The sequence below is a fragment of the Saccostrea cucullata genome, unplaced genomic scaffold, assembly GCF_032062105.1.
Source record: "Saccostrea cucullata isolate Sc308-1 unplaced genomic scaffold, CSIRO_AGI_Scuc_v1 ctg164, whole genome shotgun sequence".
NCBI classification, from domain to species: domain Eukaryota; kingdom Metazoa; phylum Mollusca; class Bivalvia; order Ostreida; family Ostreidae; genus Saccostrea; species Saccostrea cuccullata.
In genome coordinates, this window is record NW_026937694.1 from 92,737 (window position 1) to 110,270 (window position 17,534).

The 17,534-nt window shown below is 33.9% G+C and overlaps 1 long non-coding RNA gene across 3 annotated transcripts in view; it reads left to right on the top strand.

The window, feature by feature from the left end:
* The first annotated feature begins 914 nt into the window (after positions 1–914).
* Positions 915–17,534, top strand: part of LOC134248692 (uncharacterized) — a 48,609-nt gene continuing 31,989 nt past the window's right edge. The window contains exons 1-4 of one of the 3 annotated variants that reach the window (XR_009988101.1): positions 915–1,052; positions 3,863–3,953; positions 4,282–4,365; positions 4,469–4,528. This is a non-coding gene — a long non-coding RNA (uncharacterized LOC134248692). Of the gene's footprint in view, positions 1,053–3,862; positions 3,954–4,281; positions 4,379–4,468; positions 4,608–17,534 lie in introns of those variants that run through there. The other 2 variants (XR_009988102.1, XR_009988100.1) reach the window with 2 other exon arrangements.

The following is a 17,534-nucleotide window of genomic DNA, read 5'->3' on the forward strand; positions in this document are numbered from 1 at the left end:
GAACTCAATGTTCTTGTAGAGGTATTTGTCATATCCTAATTGTCTTGCTTAAATACATAAACTTTTTTTTAAAGTTGTGCATATGTAATAGAGAAAAGAAAACAACATGCATATTGAAGAATGATTAAAGTTGGTACAAACATCCATGTTCATGTAAATATTTGTATATATCTAATAAGAAAGCATTGTCATAGTATCTTTGGCTAGAAAATCCTTATTACTATATTAACATACATTAAATAAATGTTAATGTTTCGAAAACGAGGCACAGGGTGTTTTCAAAGACAACATTTATTACACTTTGTACATTTGTTACTAATCTTCTTTTGAACATGTATCACATGTATCAGATATTTGGAGTCTTTTAAAGGCTTTGTAACCTTACATACATGACTGAAATTTCCATAATTTGCCATAAATTTCTTAAATATGTCATTTCAGGCTTCAGACACCAGTTCCTCATGTCCTGTGTCAAGAAATACAGTGAAATCTGTTTTAAGCTGCCCACAAAATGAGAAGGAATTGAAAGAAGCAGAATTAAGAAAAAACTGCACAGCATTTTCAACCAAGTGTCAAGATCCTGAGAAACTTGTGTACCATTGTGTGATAGGTCCAAATCACAATGAAGTCTTTGAAGTCTGTGCATATTCCAAAATCATCCACTGGGGTATTTGGTTAAGTTATAACTTTGTGATGACATGGAACATATAGTTTTATAATTTTAGCATTTGATAAGGAAAATATGTTGCTTAAATTACAGTATAATATAAAGCATTTTCAATATAATTACTCTATTATCCATTTGACTTGCTTGAGTAATTAAGAATTATGCATCATTATCACCTAATAGAAAAACAATAGGTAAAGATAAAAAATGTTCACTTAGTTACATCAAAATTATTATTGCATGTTATTTATGGTCAATTTTGCAGGTTATTGTACAGAATATAGCAAAACTGCAAATCTTATTCAACAAAGTGTAAATACAAAGTGTTTACATCACAAACATAATCCATGTCCAATGAGCTACAACTCGACTGAGGCATACAAGTGTAAGTGAAAAAAAAAATAGACAAAAAAAAGATAATCCAGGCTCAGGAAGGCTGTAATTGCCAATTAACACGCTCGAAGCACGGTTTGCATTACATTTCTTAATTTATTTTAACAACTATATTTAATTGACAGATATGTGAAAAATATCTTGTGCATGTACATGTACATGTACATGTAGGTTTCCATCGTCAGCTTTCTTTATCTATGTAGTCATGTTCCGCTTTCACCCATATATGGTGTTATATATAGAACAAATCTTTTAAAATCTTCTTCTTAGAAACTACTGGGCCAGGGAAGCTGAAACTTATGTAGAAGCATCCTTGGGTAATGTAGATATTAAATTATTAAAATCATGACCCAAAGTGGTAGGGTGGGGACACAATAGGGAATCCATGTTTTACATAGAAATATGTTGAAAATATCTTTAAAAATCTTCCTATCAAGAACCACTGGTCAAGGAAAGCTGAAACTTATGTGGGAGCATTCGTAGTTAATGTAAATATATAATTGTTAAAATAGTTACCCCCAGGGGTAATGTGGGGCCACAATAGAGAATCCAAGTTTTACATAGAAATATATACAACAATCTTTAAAAATCTTCTTCTCAAGAGCCACTAGGCCAGGAAAGCTGAAACTTATGTGGAAGCATCCTTGGGTAGTGTAGATATTAAATTGTAAAAGTCATGACCCACGGGAGTAGGGCGGGGCCACAATAGGGAATTTAAGTTTTACATAGAAATATATAGAACAAATCTTTAAAAATCTTCTTCTCAAGAACCACTATGCCAGGGAAGCTGAAACTTATGTGGAAGCATCCGTGGGTAATGTAGATATTAAATTGTTAAAATCATGACCCCCATTGGTAGGGTGGGGACACAATAGGGAATCCATGTTTTACATAGAAATATGTAGAACAAATCTTTAAAAATTTTCTTTTCAAGAACCGCTGTTCCAGGAAAGCTGAAACTTATGTGTGAGCATCCTTGGGTAGTGTAGATATCAAATTGTTAAAATAGTGACCCCCGGTGATAGTGTTGGGCCACAATAGGGAATCCAAGTTTTACATAGAAATATATAGAACAAATTTTTAATACTCTTCTTCTCAAGAACCACTGGGCCAGGACAGCTGAAACTTATGTGGGAGCATCCTTTGGGTAGTGTAGATATAAAATTGTTAAAACAGTGACCCCCAGTGATAGGGTGGGGCCACAATAGGGAATCCAAGTTTTACATAGAAGTATATAGAACAAATCGTAAAAAAAAAATCTTCCTAGAAACCACTGGGCCAGGGAAGCTGAAACTTATGTGGAAGCCTCATTGGGTAGTGTAGATATTAAATTATTAAAATCATGACCCTCAGTGGTAGGGAGGGGTCACCAAAGGGAATCCAAGTTTTACATAGAAATATATAGAACAAATCTTTAAAAATCTTCCTCTCAAGAACTATTAGGCCAGGAAAGCTGAAACTTATGTGGGATCATCCTTGGGTAATGTAGGTATGAAATTATTAAAATCATGACCCCCGGGGGGAGGGTGGGGACAAATAGAGAATCAAAGTTTTACATAAAAATATATAGAACAAATCTTCAAAAATTTTCAAAAAACCACTGGGCCAGGGAAGCTGAAACTTATGTAGAGGCATCCTTGGATATTGTTCATATTAAAATTGTTAAAATCATGAACCCCAGTGGTAGGGCGGGGCCACAATAGGGAATACAAGTTTTACATAGAAATATGTAAAACAAATCGTTAAAGAACCACTAAGCCAGGAAAGCTGAAACTTTTGTGGGAGCATCCTTTGGTAGTGTAGATATTAAATTGTTTAAATAGTGACCCCCGGGGGTAGGGTGGAGCCACAATAGAGAATCCAAGTTTTACATAGAAATATATAGAACAAACTTTAAAAATCTTCTTCTCAAGAACCACTGGACCAGGAAAGCTGAAATTTATGTGGCAGCATCTTCTGGTAGTGTAGATATTAAATTGTAAAAATTGTGACCTCCTGGGGTAGGGCAGGGCCACAATAATGAATCCAAATTTAACATAGAAATATGTAGAACAAATCTTTAAAAATCTTTTTCTTATAAACCACTGGTCCAGGGAAGCTGAAACTAATGTAGAAGCATCCTTGGGTAGTGTAGATATTAAATTGTGAAAATCATGACCACCAGTTGTAGGGCGGGGCCTCAATAGGGAATCCAAATTTTACAAAGAAATATATAGAGCAAATCTTTAAAAATCTTATTCTCAAGAACCACTGGGCCAGGAAAGCTGAAGCTTATGTGGGAGCATCCTTGGGTAGTGTAGATATTAAATTGTTAAAATCATGACCCCTAGGGTATGGCGGGGCCACAATAGGGAATCCAAGTTTTACATAGAAATATATAGAACAAATGTTTAAAAATTTTCTTCTCAAGAACCACTGGGCCAGGAAAGCTGAAGTTTATATGAAAGCATCCTTTGGTAGTATAGATATTAAATTGTAAAAATCATGACACCTGGGGGTAGGGTGGGGCCACAAAAGGGAATTCAATTTTTACATAGAAATATATAGAACAAATATGTAAAAATCTTCTTCTCAAGAACCATTTTGCCAGGAAAGCTGAAACTTATTTGGAAGCATCCTTGGGTAGTGTAGATTCTAAAGTTATTAAGTAAAAAGGGGAAGGGGGGTTTTGGGCATGATAGGTATAGCAAGATGGGGACACTGGTAAAGAACTGCATCACCCAAGTTACTCAGGTGAGCGATGTGGCCCATGGGCCTCTTGTTTGAGAATTGTTTTAGAGAATATGATAATTCATTTTTCAGACCAATCTTGTTACGAATTAGAAAGAAGTTCAACAGTAAGCAATCAATTACCTAAAGGTACCACCACATGTTCATCAGCCAGGAATAAATCGTACGTAAAAAATTAATTATATTCTTATAAATATATTTTTAAAGAAATACACCGATTATAAACAATCGATATCTAGATGTGTAAATTTTTACTTGCTTACCTTCTACCTAGATAGTCACATATTTGTTAGCACAGATTACCTTCATTGTTATTGACTTTTTGAATAAAATTGATTTGAATTTGAGAATTTGAAAGAGGCAAGGCAAGCATCACAATTGCAACATTTTAAAGTTCTTAATAAAGTAAAAAGATTAATAAGACTTAGTTATTGTTCTAAATTTGGAGCTTATGATAATTTCCATAAGAAATTTGACAATTTTGATTTTAGCTCGAAGCAACAATCAGGAAACAACCAAGCCCTAGCTATATGTATTGTAGTTACCACCATCTTGCGGATGTTCTTCTTATAATTGTAAGTATTCAAAGTGGGTTTAGTGCAAAATAAGTGAACATTGACGAAAACGTAGTGTGTAAATGTTTAAGTTATCTTTAACAGTGTATCTTTCCAATTTCAGGTACGGTTACGTAGCATTTATACATCAAGAAGTGTGTTCAACGACATTGAAGTATTGATGGTTGTTTATATGGACATAAACCTTCAAACGAAGTGTTCAATCTATTATTTCGACCTAATAAAATGGCATAAAAGCTTCATTTTAATTCCTGTTATTTATCACACTGTTTATTTCAAGTTCTTTTAATATTGATCAAAGAGAGGTAACTCTAGATTTAGAAGTAGAATAGCATAAAAACATAGTGTGAAATTCTTAGGGGGGGGGGGTTAAATCTTTTAAAAATGCACCCATGTGATTGCAGATTTAAGAACTCTGATATATACTTTAAAATGAAAGATAAATTTGAAAAGTGTCTTTCTAATTCGTCCTTTTCAGAACAAAATTGTTTTTCATTTGTACTTTACAATTCTGTATGTTTTAAGTACACATATTAATAAGAACCAGGCAGAAATGAAAATAAGTGATTGGTGATAGTGGTAGATTTTTCAAAAATCATTCAATCATATTTACATTTAGATACATCAAAATAAATACTTAATCACAGTTTTAAATGGATTTCATCCAAAGTTGATAAAAAATGAATTCAATATATACCCAACTGTACTGAAACAGTCAACAATATCCATTGAAAGGTGTATGTATCTCCTTGAATGTGAATTATAAAATTTGAACATCCTGTATCAAAGAGTAAAAAAAAAAACTTAAAAACGTGTGTGATTTCATCTTCATTTTTTAAGTTTTGTTGGTTTTCATACATCCAAGGGACATGTCAATCTAAATTTTTATAAGAAAAAGCCCATAATAAAAAATATAACTGCCTTCAATTTGCTTTTATCTGACAAAAACAAAATTTTATTTATACATGAAGACAGAGTTTGCATATATGGCAAGACATTAGTGTTGACTTTCACCTATGTTCATTTGGTTACAAAACCTTTTCACTGGGGAGCTAATAATTTCCATTTATTCCGTTTTAAATTGGTTACAATGGTTACAGTGGTTAAAAAGATTTTATTTCAGTTTTAATTGATTATATTGGTTCCAATGGTTACAACCAATGTAACCCTCTTGGGATGAATATGATCTGTAACCATTATAGCTGATTGTCACCAAAGAAATTTAATTGTAACCAAGAAACAACGACCCCTTTTAATTTCAGAGGACCTGTAAACATTGTAACCAATCGTTACCAAAGAAATATAGTTGTAACCAATGTAACCTGATAATAAAGACCCCTTTTGGTTTCAGATGATGTAACCTAAAAATATAAGACCCTGGTCCTTCTTGACTTTTAAGACCAGCATTTTCAATTGAGAGATAAATATGTAAAATATGTAACTTGTGTTACTGGAATAAATAGTCTTGTATCAGGGTTACATACGAACCCAAAAAATGTGTCGGATCAAAAAGTTAAATAAGAGGTCAAAATTACAATATGTAATAAAGATTCTGTGAAAGTCTCATCAAATTTCATACAGTTGTTTGAGAGGAGTTGTGATATGAGATGGGCTCCCCAAAGCTTAACAGCGGAAGGAATGGGCAGATATACATCCTGATAACTATATTCCCCCTACCCCCACCCTGCTTTTTAACCAGGGGGTATAAAATGTGAATGAGGGTCAGATCATCAAAATTTCAATCCCGAATCTATCGGCTGACAATTTTTACCTTTTTGTTAATAAAACTTTGCTTTCAATACTCACAAGCAGATTAAAGGGGGGGGACATACACCCCCATCCCCTCCTAAAATTGTTGTCAAAGTATGATATGAATAATATAAATAATGCATAATACTTTTTTGCCTAGATTTACTCTTAAATACAAGAAAGCCCAGCAGCTTCCGGGGGCTTCGCACCCCTGGACCCCTTCATTCAAACTATGATATGACTATCATTAATAGTGTCATACTTTGGTACATAACTACCTAGAACCCTTGCCCGAACGAAATTATCCCCCAATCACAAATCCTTATCCTCTTATGATTACATTAGTTGATTTGGAAGCGATTAATTAAATTAATAAATTTTAACTAATGAAACTTTAAACAATTCCAGCTGGGTGTCGACGTATGCAGATCTGTAAGCCCACAGCAAAATTTGTGCATCTCGGGCGGTCAGGCACACTGTTATTTCAAAAACTGTTAGGGAATAAGTCCTTATCAAAATCGAAAATATTAAACTTAAAGCCTGAAAAAATAATCAGATGTTTGGCAAACCATAATTTCTATTTTTCTTTATATTCATTTCATCAAAATGTGAAAGTGTGTCTTTTCCATGAACTCCAGGTGAAGGACGGGGCCACAACGGATAACCAAAGTTAAACATGGGAATATACAATGTATAGGAAATCTTCTTCTCGGATACAGCAAAGCCTTGATTGGTAATATTTATATGAAAGTATCTTCAGGTGGTGTAGATTCAAGTTTGATCAAATCATGACTCAAATGATAGGGTGGGACCAGATGGCCAATCAAAGTTTTACATAAGAATATAGAGGAAAAATCCTTTAAAAATATTCTTCCAGAGTACAGAAAAGCCAGTAAATTATACATACATATGGAATCATTTTCTCGTAGTGTAGATTTATTCAAATCATGACCCCAGGTATAGGGTGGGGCCACATGAAAGTTAAAACTTGTATGAAAAAACTCACAGTTAGTCAAAAATAAGTACCCGTAAGCATACTTAGTGTAGATTCAATTCAATTATGTTCCACCCATAACCCCACAACCCCACCCCACTCTCTCTGTCTTACAGGGGGAGGTCAGGACCTCATATGCTTTTAAGCTTTTCAATGCAAAGCTGATTTTTGATTTTTATCCAAGCCAGGTGAATGATGTGGCCCTGGGTATCTTGTTAAATCATTTATCTTCACATTATATGTACACTAAAACTCGGTTATAACAAGCTCACTAGGAACTGTAAGAGTACTTCACTATATCCGTGATTCTTTATATCTATATTTGTAATTTGTAAAATTTATATAGCTGGGGATCCAAGAACACTTCAGTATATCAGTGAAATCGCAATATCCATGTCACGGTGTTTGTACTAATCATTTAGTTTTACTGTAGTTATATTGAAGGCTAAAAGGATTAAAAAAGATTTATTATTGTACATGAAACACAGTGTCATCTTCATTATTTTGTTAAAACCACACAAATGTTCTTTTGAATATTGGAAACTGAATTCAACAATGGCCGAAAGTTAGAAATTAAAATTTACAAAATGCAGCATATGTATAGAATTAAAAAAAAAAATAGATCCTTTTCAGATGAGCAAGGTTGTAATAGTCATACTATGATACTAATATTCACAATCAAATACTAGTAACCTAACTCTTTTAGGCTAGGATGAGGTGAGGGTCAAAGAAGGGGTTACATAACTTGACAATTTAGAAGAATTATAGAGCTGAGATTTTTCTCAAGAACCACAGGGCCAATTGTTACCAAACTTGGCATGACTAAGCCCCCTTACAGGGGGTGATAACGAAGAAAAGAGAAAAATAGTGAGCCACTGGGTCAGAAAAGCTGAAACCTATGTTGAAGCAGGGGTAAAGTGTAGATTCTAAATTGTTAAAATCATACCCCCAACGGTAGGCCTGGGCCACAAAAGGTATTACAAGAAGGGAAATCTTGTGAAGAACAACTTGGTCAGTTATTCTGGTGAGTGTTGTAGACCATGGGCTTCTTGTATTGCAGGATCCTGATCATAGAGAAAACAAATCTTAGCCACTACCTTTCTTAGACAGCAACAAGAAAAAAAAATTGCTTAATGGAAGGCCTATTTTCATTAACAAAGTTCAAATTAATTTATATTTTTCAGAAAGATGAATAAACCACATGTACTATGTCAGAGGAATCTAGCTGGAGCACCTATTTAGCAGCCAGGACACATATCTGTACATCTGACAGTTGATACAGATAATCTCAACAGCACATTTCTAAATGATGGCCAAAAAATTTAATAAAGACACTGTCAGTTTAAAACTCCCTTAAAAGAAATCCAGACCAGAAACAAACCCTATTGATTTTTATACAAAATGTACTCCTCCGAATGTAACTTTGGGGTTTTACTGAAAGCAAGACCTGAGGATACACCAAAGGATATTGAATATTATACGGTTTTTTAATACCCTTTCAACATGAAATTAGGGATTTTAGTTTGCCTACCTACACATGTTATGATAGTCAAGAGCATGGATTTTTTTTTACTTTTTATACACATTATGTTACATTGATACATTTTTATAGATTTCTGTTGATTTTCTTCAAGGTAAACCAACTTTAATTTGCAAGCAATAAAAATTTGCGAGTTGCACGACTTACTTTAACTCGCAAAAATTAATCGCCGTGAAACATTCATTAAACTTTGTATATTAATGTAGAGTATGATTCCTCAGTCGCGTAAATTAATCGTCGGGGATTGGTTTCAAATTGAGGAATCACGAATAAAAGATGGCGCGAATAATATATGGATTACATTATTTTTCAAATCTAGTATAATTTTTTATCTATACAATTTAGCAAAAAGTACATTTACAAATGATTTTTAAAAATTGCTTAAAAAATACAAATATACATATCATGTCTCATGGTTGCTTAATTACAGTTACCATAGACACCAAATATTTGGTTAAAAAAGAGTAAGGTACAGAAAAAATGGCAATGTTACTGATTAGTACTGGCCTTATAAGTTCAGACAGAAAATCCTATTTTATATAATTTTACTTTTAGATATTATGACTATTTGTAATGAATCATTTAATATATAATATTTCATTAGTTTAATTTTGTTTCTTACATTTTCTAAATACCGGGTAATTGACATTTTAGATCCGAAGACGATGAAATCAGAAGTGTCTCTTGGAATGGTATCAGCAGTTATCTACCTTTGAAACTGACCGTCGTGCTACATGAAACTTTAGCCATTATAGTATATCTATACCAACTCTAAATAGAAATTTATTTTTTTCATAAATACAAGAAAGTAAGGTATGGATTCTAAATAAATGACAATTTTCACACTTTATGCCTTAGTTTTATTTATTTTCGGTACATGTAGGATTAAATTTTCGTAAATGTACTATGTAAAACCAATGAATTTGTACATAAGAAGAAAGAAAAAATAGGCTTTGTACCGTGATAAATCCTGTTATTTGTAAAGGTAACAGAAAGTTCAACATTGTTTAAATGTCGAAAATACAAAAATATTCAGTGAAAAAACTATTAAAAAAACAATTTAAAGATAATTTAATGTAAAACTAAAGGTACTGTGAGCTTACTACATGATACCCCCGCCTCCCACATGAATATAAAGGCAGTGTCCATGTTTTGCTCTTGAAAATCCAAAATTTATGTCAGATCAAAAAGTAAAATAGGAGGTGCTTAATGGCAATATGTAATAAATATTCTGTGAAAGTTGCATTACATTTCCTTCAGTGGTATGAGAGGAGTTGTGGATTAGTGATGGGTACCTCAAAGCGTAACAGACGAACGGACGGACGGGCAGAGAGACGGACGTACAGACGGACAGACATACTGATTACTATATACCCTCCCGTTTTCAAGCGGGGGTATAATAAGTTTATTTGAAACATCTGATATGGCAAGAAGAATAACTCTGAATTAGTTTTCATTCCTGTAGCCCGATCACTTTTTTACCTAGTAGAACATAGCATTTTTACTCCAGACTTTCAATACCATCCCTTTGTCAAGATACATGCGTCAGTCATTTTTTTGGTTGCTTACAAAGACTCTTGGTCTTGGTGGTTTTTTAACCAAACCTTTGCAAATTTATTGTCATGACAAACCAGACTATTTTGTAATCAATGTTCTACAATAATTTAATCATCTCTTAAATATGTGGTAAATTGAATAAATGGCATTTCTTACAAAAAAACAGGGTGTTCTGATTTCTAATTGCAATTGAACTCGGACTCATCGGAGAACAAAACTGGTTGTTCAAGTTGACAAATAAACATTATTATAATGGAAAAGAACATGGGATGAAATCAATGGACTTAGTAATGGAACATTTTTTGTGACAAAAAAAATTAATCTGTTTTTTTCCCTTATAAGCCCGCTTGAAAAGCGGATGGGTACACGTATGTACATGTATATTGCTGTATACAGGGTTATTTTCGGCCTGTCTTATTTTCAGCCTTTCACACTTGCAAACATTTTGGCCCGTTTTAAATTCGCCCAGTCATAGTTTTGTTTAAGAAATTATACTGTATGCTTTGAATTCGCCCCGTTTTAAATTCGTCAATTGATAGTAGGGCGAAACGGGCGAAAATTTCACCGTATACAGTAATCGGTATGTCCTTCTGCTCGTCTTCCAGCAGTATGTCCGTTTGTCCGTCCTTCTATTACGCTTTTGGGTACCTATCTCTTATCCACAATTCCTATCAAATCACTCACTGAAACTTTATTAAACTTTCACAGAATCTTAACAACATATTGTCATTGTGCACCTCTCATTTTACTTATTGATCCGATACCTATTTTGGGTTTCCCAAAGCAAAACATGGACACTGCTATTATATTTTTATGGGAGGCGGGAAGCTTCATTTAGTGAACTCATTGCTCATAGTACGCTACATTATTTCCCCAAACCAATTTTCCCCACCTTTTTGCCATGTTTTATTGGCACAGTTGATCTTAACAGACGGAATGGTTATTGTCAATGATGTCTACCACATAAAGTAGAAATATATGCAACTTATTAAAATTTAAGTGTTTTACGCAGATTTGAATTAACAGATATTTTAGCTTACCTATATGTAACTTCACTTAAAGGAATGCACCTAATAACCGGAATATACTGGTAGTATTTCTTTGGTCCTTGTCATTCCTTTAAAATATGTATGAATCATACTTTATTTTATATCTTCAGTTCTACGAGTAAAATTCAATAAATAACAGTTTTCGGTTTATTTAGTTAAAACTTTTTATCTTGTTTATTTATGTATCTCAAAAAGAGTCCTGGAAAATAAAGGTACTGTGAGCAATGTGCTCATTAAATGATACCCTCCGCCTCCCATATGAATATAATGGCACTGTCCATGTTTTGCTCTGGAAAATCCAAAATATATGTCAGATCAAAAAGTAAAATAGTAGGTGCACAATGGTAAAATGTAGTACATATTCTGCGAAAGTTTCATTAATTTTCCTTGAGTGGTATGAGAGGAGTTGCGGATAAGATATGGGTACCCCAAAGCGTAAAAGACGAACGGACGGACAGACGGACGTACAGACGGACGTACAGACGGACGGACGGAATTAACGATTACTATATACCCTCCCGCTTTTCAAGCGGGGGGTGTAAATATCAATTTTTATTACATATCGTTGGTTGCGTATGTCACCATGACTTACATCAAAAACATATCAGTCCGCTTGACATTACGTCTTTGAATATGAACAATTTGAAGCCGTTTTGAAAGAGAAATTGTCTTGATGTCCTTAATAAATGAAAACTGAGTATGAATGAATTATTAGAAACCCAATTTAAAACGGTATAACCGTGTCTGGAGCTTTTTACGCTTTTTATTATAAAACAATATTATCACAGATAATTCAATTAATGCCGCTATGAGCAAATCTTTGATAAATTTTACACAGTCGTACAGTTAGAGATTTTTGCACCAATCAAAACCATTGCTTTTATTGCACCACTTTCTTGTGGCCTGTATAGTGCAGTGGAAAATTAAAACAAAACAAGATGTGTTTGTGAAACACTATGCGCCTGGCGGCAACAAAGTTTGAATATGGCTATTTTAGCATGTAGATTAAAGTCAAGGTCATAAGGTCATTGACCTGAGTGTCAATTCAAGAACTTGATTAGTGGAGTATGCCTACCGAATATAAAGTCTTTATCTCTTATGATTCATAAGTTATAGAGAAGATGCAAAAAGTTTATTTTAAGCATATAGGTCACAGTTAAGGTCACAAGGTCTTTGACCTTGGTGAGATTTGAAAGAAATTGATTGATGGAATATGCATACCAAATATGATATATCTATCTCTCATGGTTCAAACGTTATGGTAAAGGATAAAGTTTGAAGACAAAGACTATTTTTATCATATAGATCACGATAAAGGTCACAAGGTTAATGAGCTTGGTATTGTTGGTAAGAGTTTAGTAAGTGGAGTTTTCGTACCAAATATTAAGTCTCTGTCTTTCATGGTTCAAAAATTATGATGAAGGTTAAAGTTTGCAGACAAACAAACAGATTAACAGACAAACAGACAGGACAAAAACAAAAAATGCATGTGATCTATCGATCCGCGCACATTAAAAGAAGCTATATTCACGAAACGTAAGCTTTATACGGTAAATGTATAATTTTCTTTTGCTAATGTAAACCGTATTGGCCGTATACTTAAAGTATGGCAGGGGTGGATCCCGATTCTAGTTCTGTAAAAATACACGTCAGTCACGTGGGACATTCATTCATACGCAGACTTTTGAGTTCATGGACTAATATCCGGATTTTAAGGATCTTAATTTAACTTCAGAAAATTACAAAATATCTGTTTGTTCAAAAAGGGGTAGGGTGAATTCACCATGCATCGGATTCCCTTGTACATCAACAAGTTCTAGCAATATCGCTACGGACGGAAAATTATCAAAATGGAGTTCAACATTTAGTTTGTGATTAAAATAACAATTTAGGACACAATTATATGCCGTTTATTGAGAAAATATCGCCAAAAATCGAGTTTTTAGAAAAAACTGAAAATTCACCATGGATCGGACATTGTTCACCATGCATCGGACAGACGGTATGGAGACCGGAAAAATAGCATACCTTTATCACAGTGCTTTAAAATCCTTGATATGGATATATTTTCATCTTTTATCTCAGAAATAACCCTCAACTTTAATTTAATCGACGATATTATTGCACAAATGTAGAACGATTTCGATACCTCACTCTGCCTTAGAAATGCTTTTAAATGCTTATAATGCCGTAATTCGCGCCTTTTTTCTCATGGTTTATCATACTCTGGTTTGAAGAAATAAATTGAGTAAAATTCCAGACGTCATATATCGATAACTTGTATTTTGACTGAAAATATAGAGTTTTTATTTTCTTTTTCCGCAAAAAACAGCTGTCAGCTGGGTTCTGTATGAAAATGGTAGTGCTTACCTTTGCATCGAAAAGTGTCCTCTGCATGGTTAATTTGTGTCCGATGTGCGGTGAAAATAGCATACTAGTAAAAACCAGCTCTAATAAGAATTAAACAAACATTGAAGTGAAATTTAATTATAATTTATGTAAAATTACCAATCCCTGACAAAATTCACCAAAGTCCGACTCGTTCCGTGGAAGTCGAATTTAAAAGAACGATAACTCTAAAAATTACAACATCATAAATTTCGGGTTATTCCCCTTTGATGATGTAAAATATGACGTAACTTCAAGGCCATTTGCGGGGTATTTTTATCACAACATGATAAACACAATCGGTATCATTAAAAAATTTAAATCTTCGTCTTTATGACAGAAACAAATAAAAACACAGAACTCTTAAGGAGAAAGAGAGTTTATTGCCTAAAGTTGTCCGAAGCAAGGTATGTGTCCGATGCATGGTGAACTCACCCTACATGTATACGGACATTTACCCCACCTCTGTTGATTTTTCTGTGAAATCCTGGCTAACGATTGGTTGAAGGCTGTCAAGTGAAGGCAGTGGATTACTTATACCCGGTCAGTTGTAAATCCATACCCGGTCGATGTATAACGTCACAAACACAAACGTGACGTCATAATAGGCACAATATAAGCGCGATGAAGCATTTAGCAGAGAAATTCATTCATTAACTACAGATAAAACGTAAATGTTTCATCGGTGGGGTCAATTCGTTACATAGTCATTTAGTGACAGGGTATGGGATGATACCTGCTTAGTAAATTTCATACCTGATTCGGCTCCGCCTCGCCAGCTGGTATGAAATTTACTAACAAGGTATCATCCCATACCCTGTCACTGAAAGACTATGTAACTAATAGTACATGTGGCCTTCAACATATGATGAGAATAACTGGAACTCCAGACCTCAATTTCTTACAAATTGGCGGCAATGGCAATTGTTATTTACCAAATGAGAAGATTGTAACCAACATTATCTCCTATTCTACGAGGGGCATTCCAAAAGTTCTGGCAACTGGTTAATAAAAAATTTAACGTTTTACGGAAAATACTGAGTTTGATATCATTGGAAAGATCAGAAAAATATACACATATTATTACTATTATTATCATTATTTTATTAATTTATAAAGCGCAAAATCACATATAGTTTCTATGCGCTGTACAATGGTTTTGCTAATATTTAAAAACAATATAGATTAATAAAACCTATAAATCTGTAATGGAAAGTAAATAATCGATAAAACAAAGGGACCTTAAAATAAAACATGGTAGTAAGATGAAATTGGTTAACGTAGACAAGGCAAAATAAAATGAAAATAAAAACTGTTATGTACACAGGAAAGTACTTCTGAAGTTGAGTATACGAGAGGGTACACATGGAGTCCTAGGTGTTATGCTGGAATTTTCACATTCATAGATTATATTCACGCTTGAACAAGAGTGTTTTTAGGTTCTTGCGGAATGATCCATGTGCTTCTAGCTCTCGTAGTTCTAAAGGCAAGTTGTTCCACAGTTGTGCGCCTAATGTGCTTATGGCTCTTGCACCATATTTGTTCGATGATTTCTTTACTATTACTTTCCATTTGTCAGACGATGATCTTAAAGTCCTTTGTGGCTGATAACTAGGGCATAACTCTCTCATATATGGTGATGCTGAGGAGGAGTGTAGAGACTTGTGCATGGTTGTCAGCACTTTAAACACGACACGTTGTTTTACAGGCAGCCAGTGCAGTTGTTGAAGTACTGGCGTGATATGTTGTTTGTAGCCTGTTTTTGTGAGACAACGCGCAGCATTGTTCTGAGCCACTTGTAATCGGTGCATGGTTCGATTGGTTATGCCAAGCAGAAGGGCATTGTGATAGTCGAGATGGGATACGATTGTTGCATTGATGACCTTTGCACACGCTTCCTGGGTGAGATGTTGTTTCACCTTGGAGATTCTCCTAATGTTGAAATATATCTTTTTTAGCATGGACTTGACTTGCGTTTCCATTGTTTCCATGACGTCACTTTATAATTTTTTGACGTAATAACTCCGAAAATGACGTCAAAATATAGACTGTTTAGCATACTGACCATAAAAATTACGTAAAAAAAGAACAATTTGATCAAATTAAAATTTTCAAGAAAACTTTTGCTCTTTATTCGGACGCAAGCTAACGGAAACAAATACAAGTTGGTGTAATGTTTACATAGACTACAATCTATCATATGATGTTTTATTTCAGAGATCTTTTTGTTTTGAAATGGTTTTAGCGAGTGTCAAACTTAGCATGTTTTTGTCGAATCTCGCTAAAACTATTGCATAAAAATTACCTTACTGTGAGAAAAAGACCAAATTGACAATCAAAGAGAAATAGACTATCGTGTTACAAAATTTGATGGCATAAATTCGTCAGGTGTTTTAACCAGATTTATGGGATCGATGAAGGCTCAAGAGAAGTAAAGTTTAGTGAGCCCTATATTTTCGCGTAGAGTCCCAAATGGCGGCAGTGCAGTTGTACCACCGTACCTCCACATATTCGCAAATTTTAATGCCTGGAAAATGAATAAGATTTTACATGTCTGTGTAACTTATATTCATTTTTTGGATTCAAAAATTGAAAGCAGTTGTGTATTTTGGGGCGCCAAAGTTGAAATAATATGAAAAAATGCCCACAGAATCAAGTCAGGGGCGAGATTTAATATATTTTATTCATAAACGGTAAGAGGTCTATTGCTCAAAATATATTGGATGAAAACTGCATAAAAAATACTTTAGTTTACAGGACATGTTATATTTCAAACAATGGAGAGCTTTATAAAAGACCGAATATCCATCCGTATCATGTAAATAAAAATCTTAAATGAATGTCGATGATAGCATAACCGGACATAAACCGTGCTCGTAAACAAACCATACAATGAATAAAGAAATTACTGATAAACAGTATCATAGTCCTACTCTGCTTCTTTCAATTTAAAAAAAATTCTTTGAAATATTTTTTTTCAAATAAGCCCATGGCAGCATTTTTACGATTGTCTCTTATGGCTAAAAACGCGACTTTTCAGTATGCTAAGCAACCTATATAATGATGTCATTTTCGGAGTTATTACGTCAGAAAAAATAAAAATGACGTCACAATATGTGTATATTTTTCTGATCTTTCCAATGATATAAAACTCAATAATTTCCATAAAACGGTTAATTTTTTATCAATCAGTTGCCAGAACTTTTGAAATGCCCCTCGTAAGTATCTGATTCATGGTTTTAAAACTAATCGGTCAGCTTCGAAGGAGAGACCCATCTGTCGGTGCTGCAGGTTACAACTATTCTGTTGTGGAAATCAACAGCCTTCTTACACAAAAGATATAGCTTGATTAATCCTTTTCTAGAGGCAAAGAGAGTTTGAGAAAACTTGTCACACTAAGCAAGGGACGGCGTTCACCTGGACAACCCCCCTCTGAAGCATTTAAAGCCTGGAGATCCCCTTTCGCCCATTTATAAATATTGGAAAAGTATCAGGAATGCAGTATTTGTGCATTCCTGCCAATGAAATACAGTATTACGTTTTGGTTACAATAACAAAACAATGAAATTTTGTACTTTTTACATTTTCAACAGTGAAATACTGTTATTTCTCCATTGAATAAAGGTAATATCCTGTCACAGTGTGATAGGCTATCAAAATGATATCCTGTCAATGTGTAAAAAATATTAGAAGTTCGGTAAAACTCTCGATTTACCTTCCCATAACGAAGAGTGATGAAAAAATATCCTTTGACTGTTATAATTTATAGAGACAGTAAATAAACCATTCGACAGAGAATACGATTGCCAAAGTTCCCCCAAATATGTCGCTAAAATCCAGTTTTACAATGTTTTCAATCTCGTATCACTTAGCTATGAAGTTTCAACCGCTC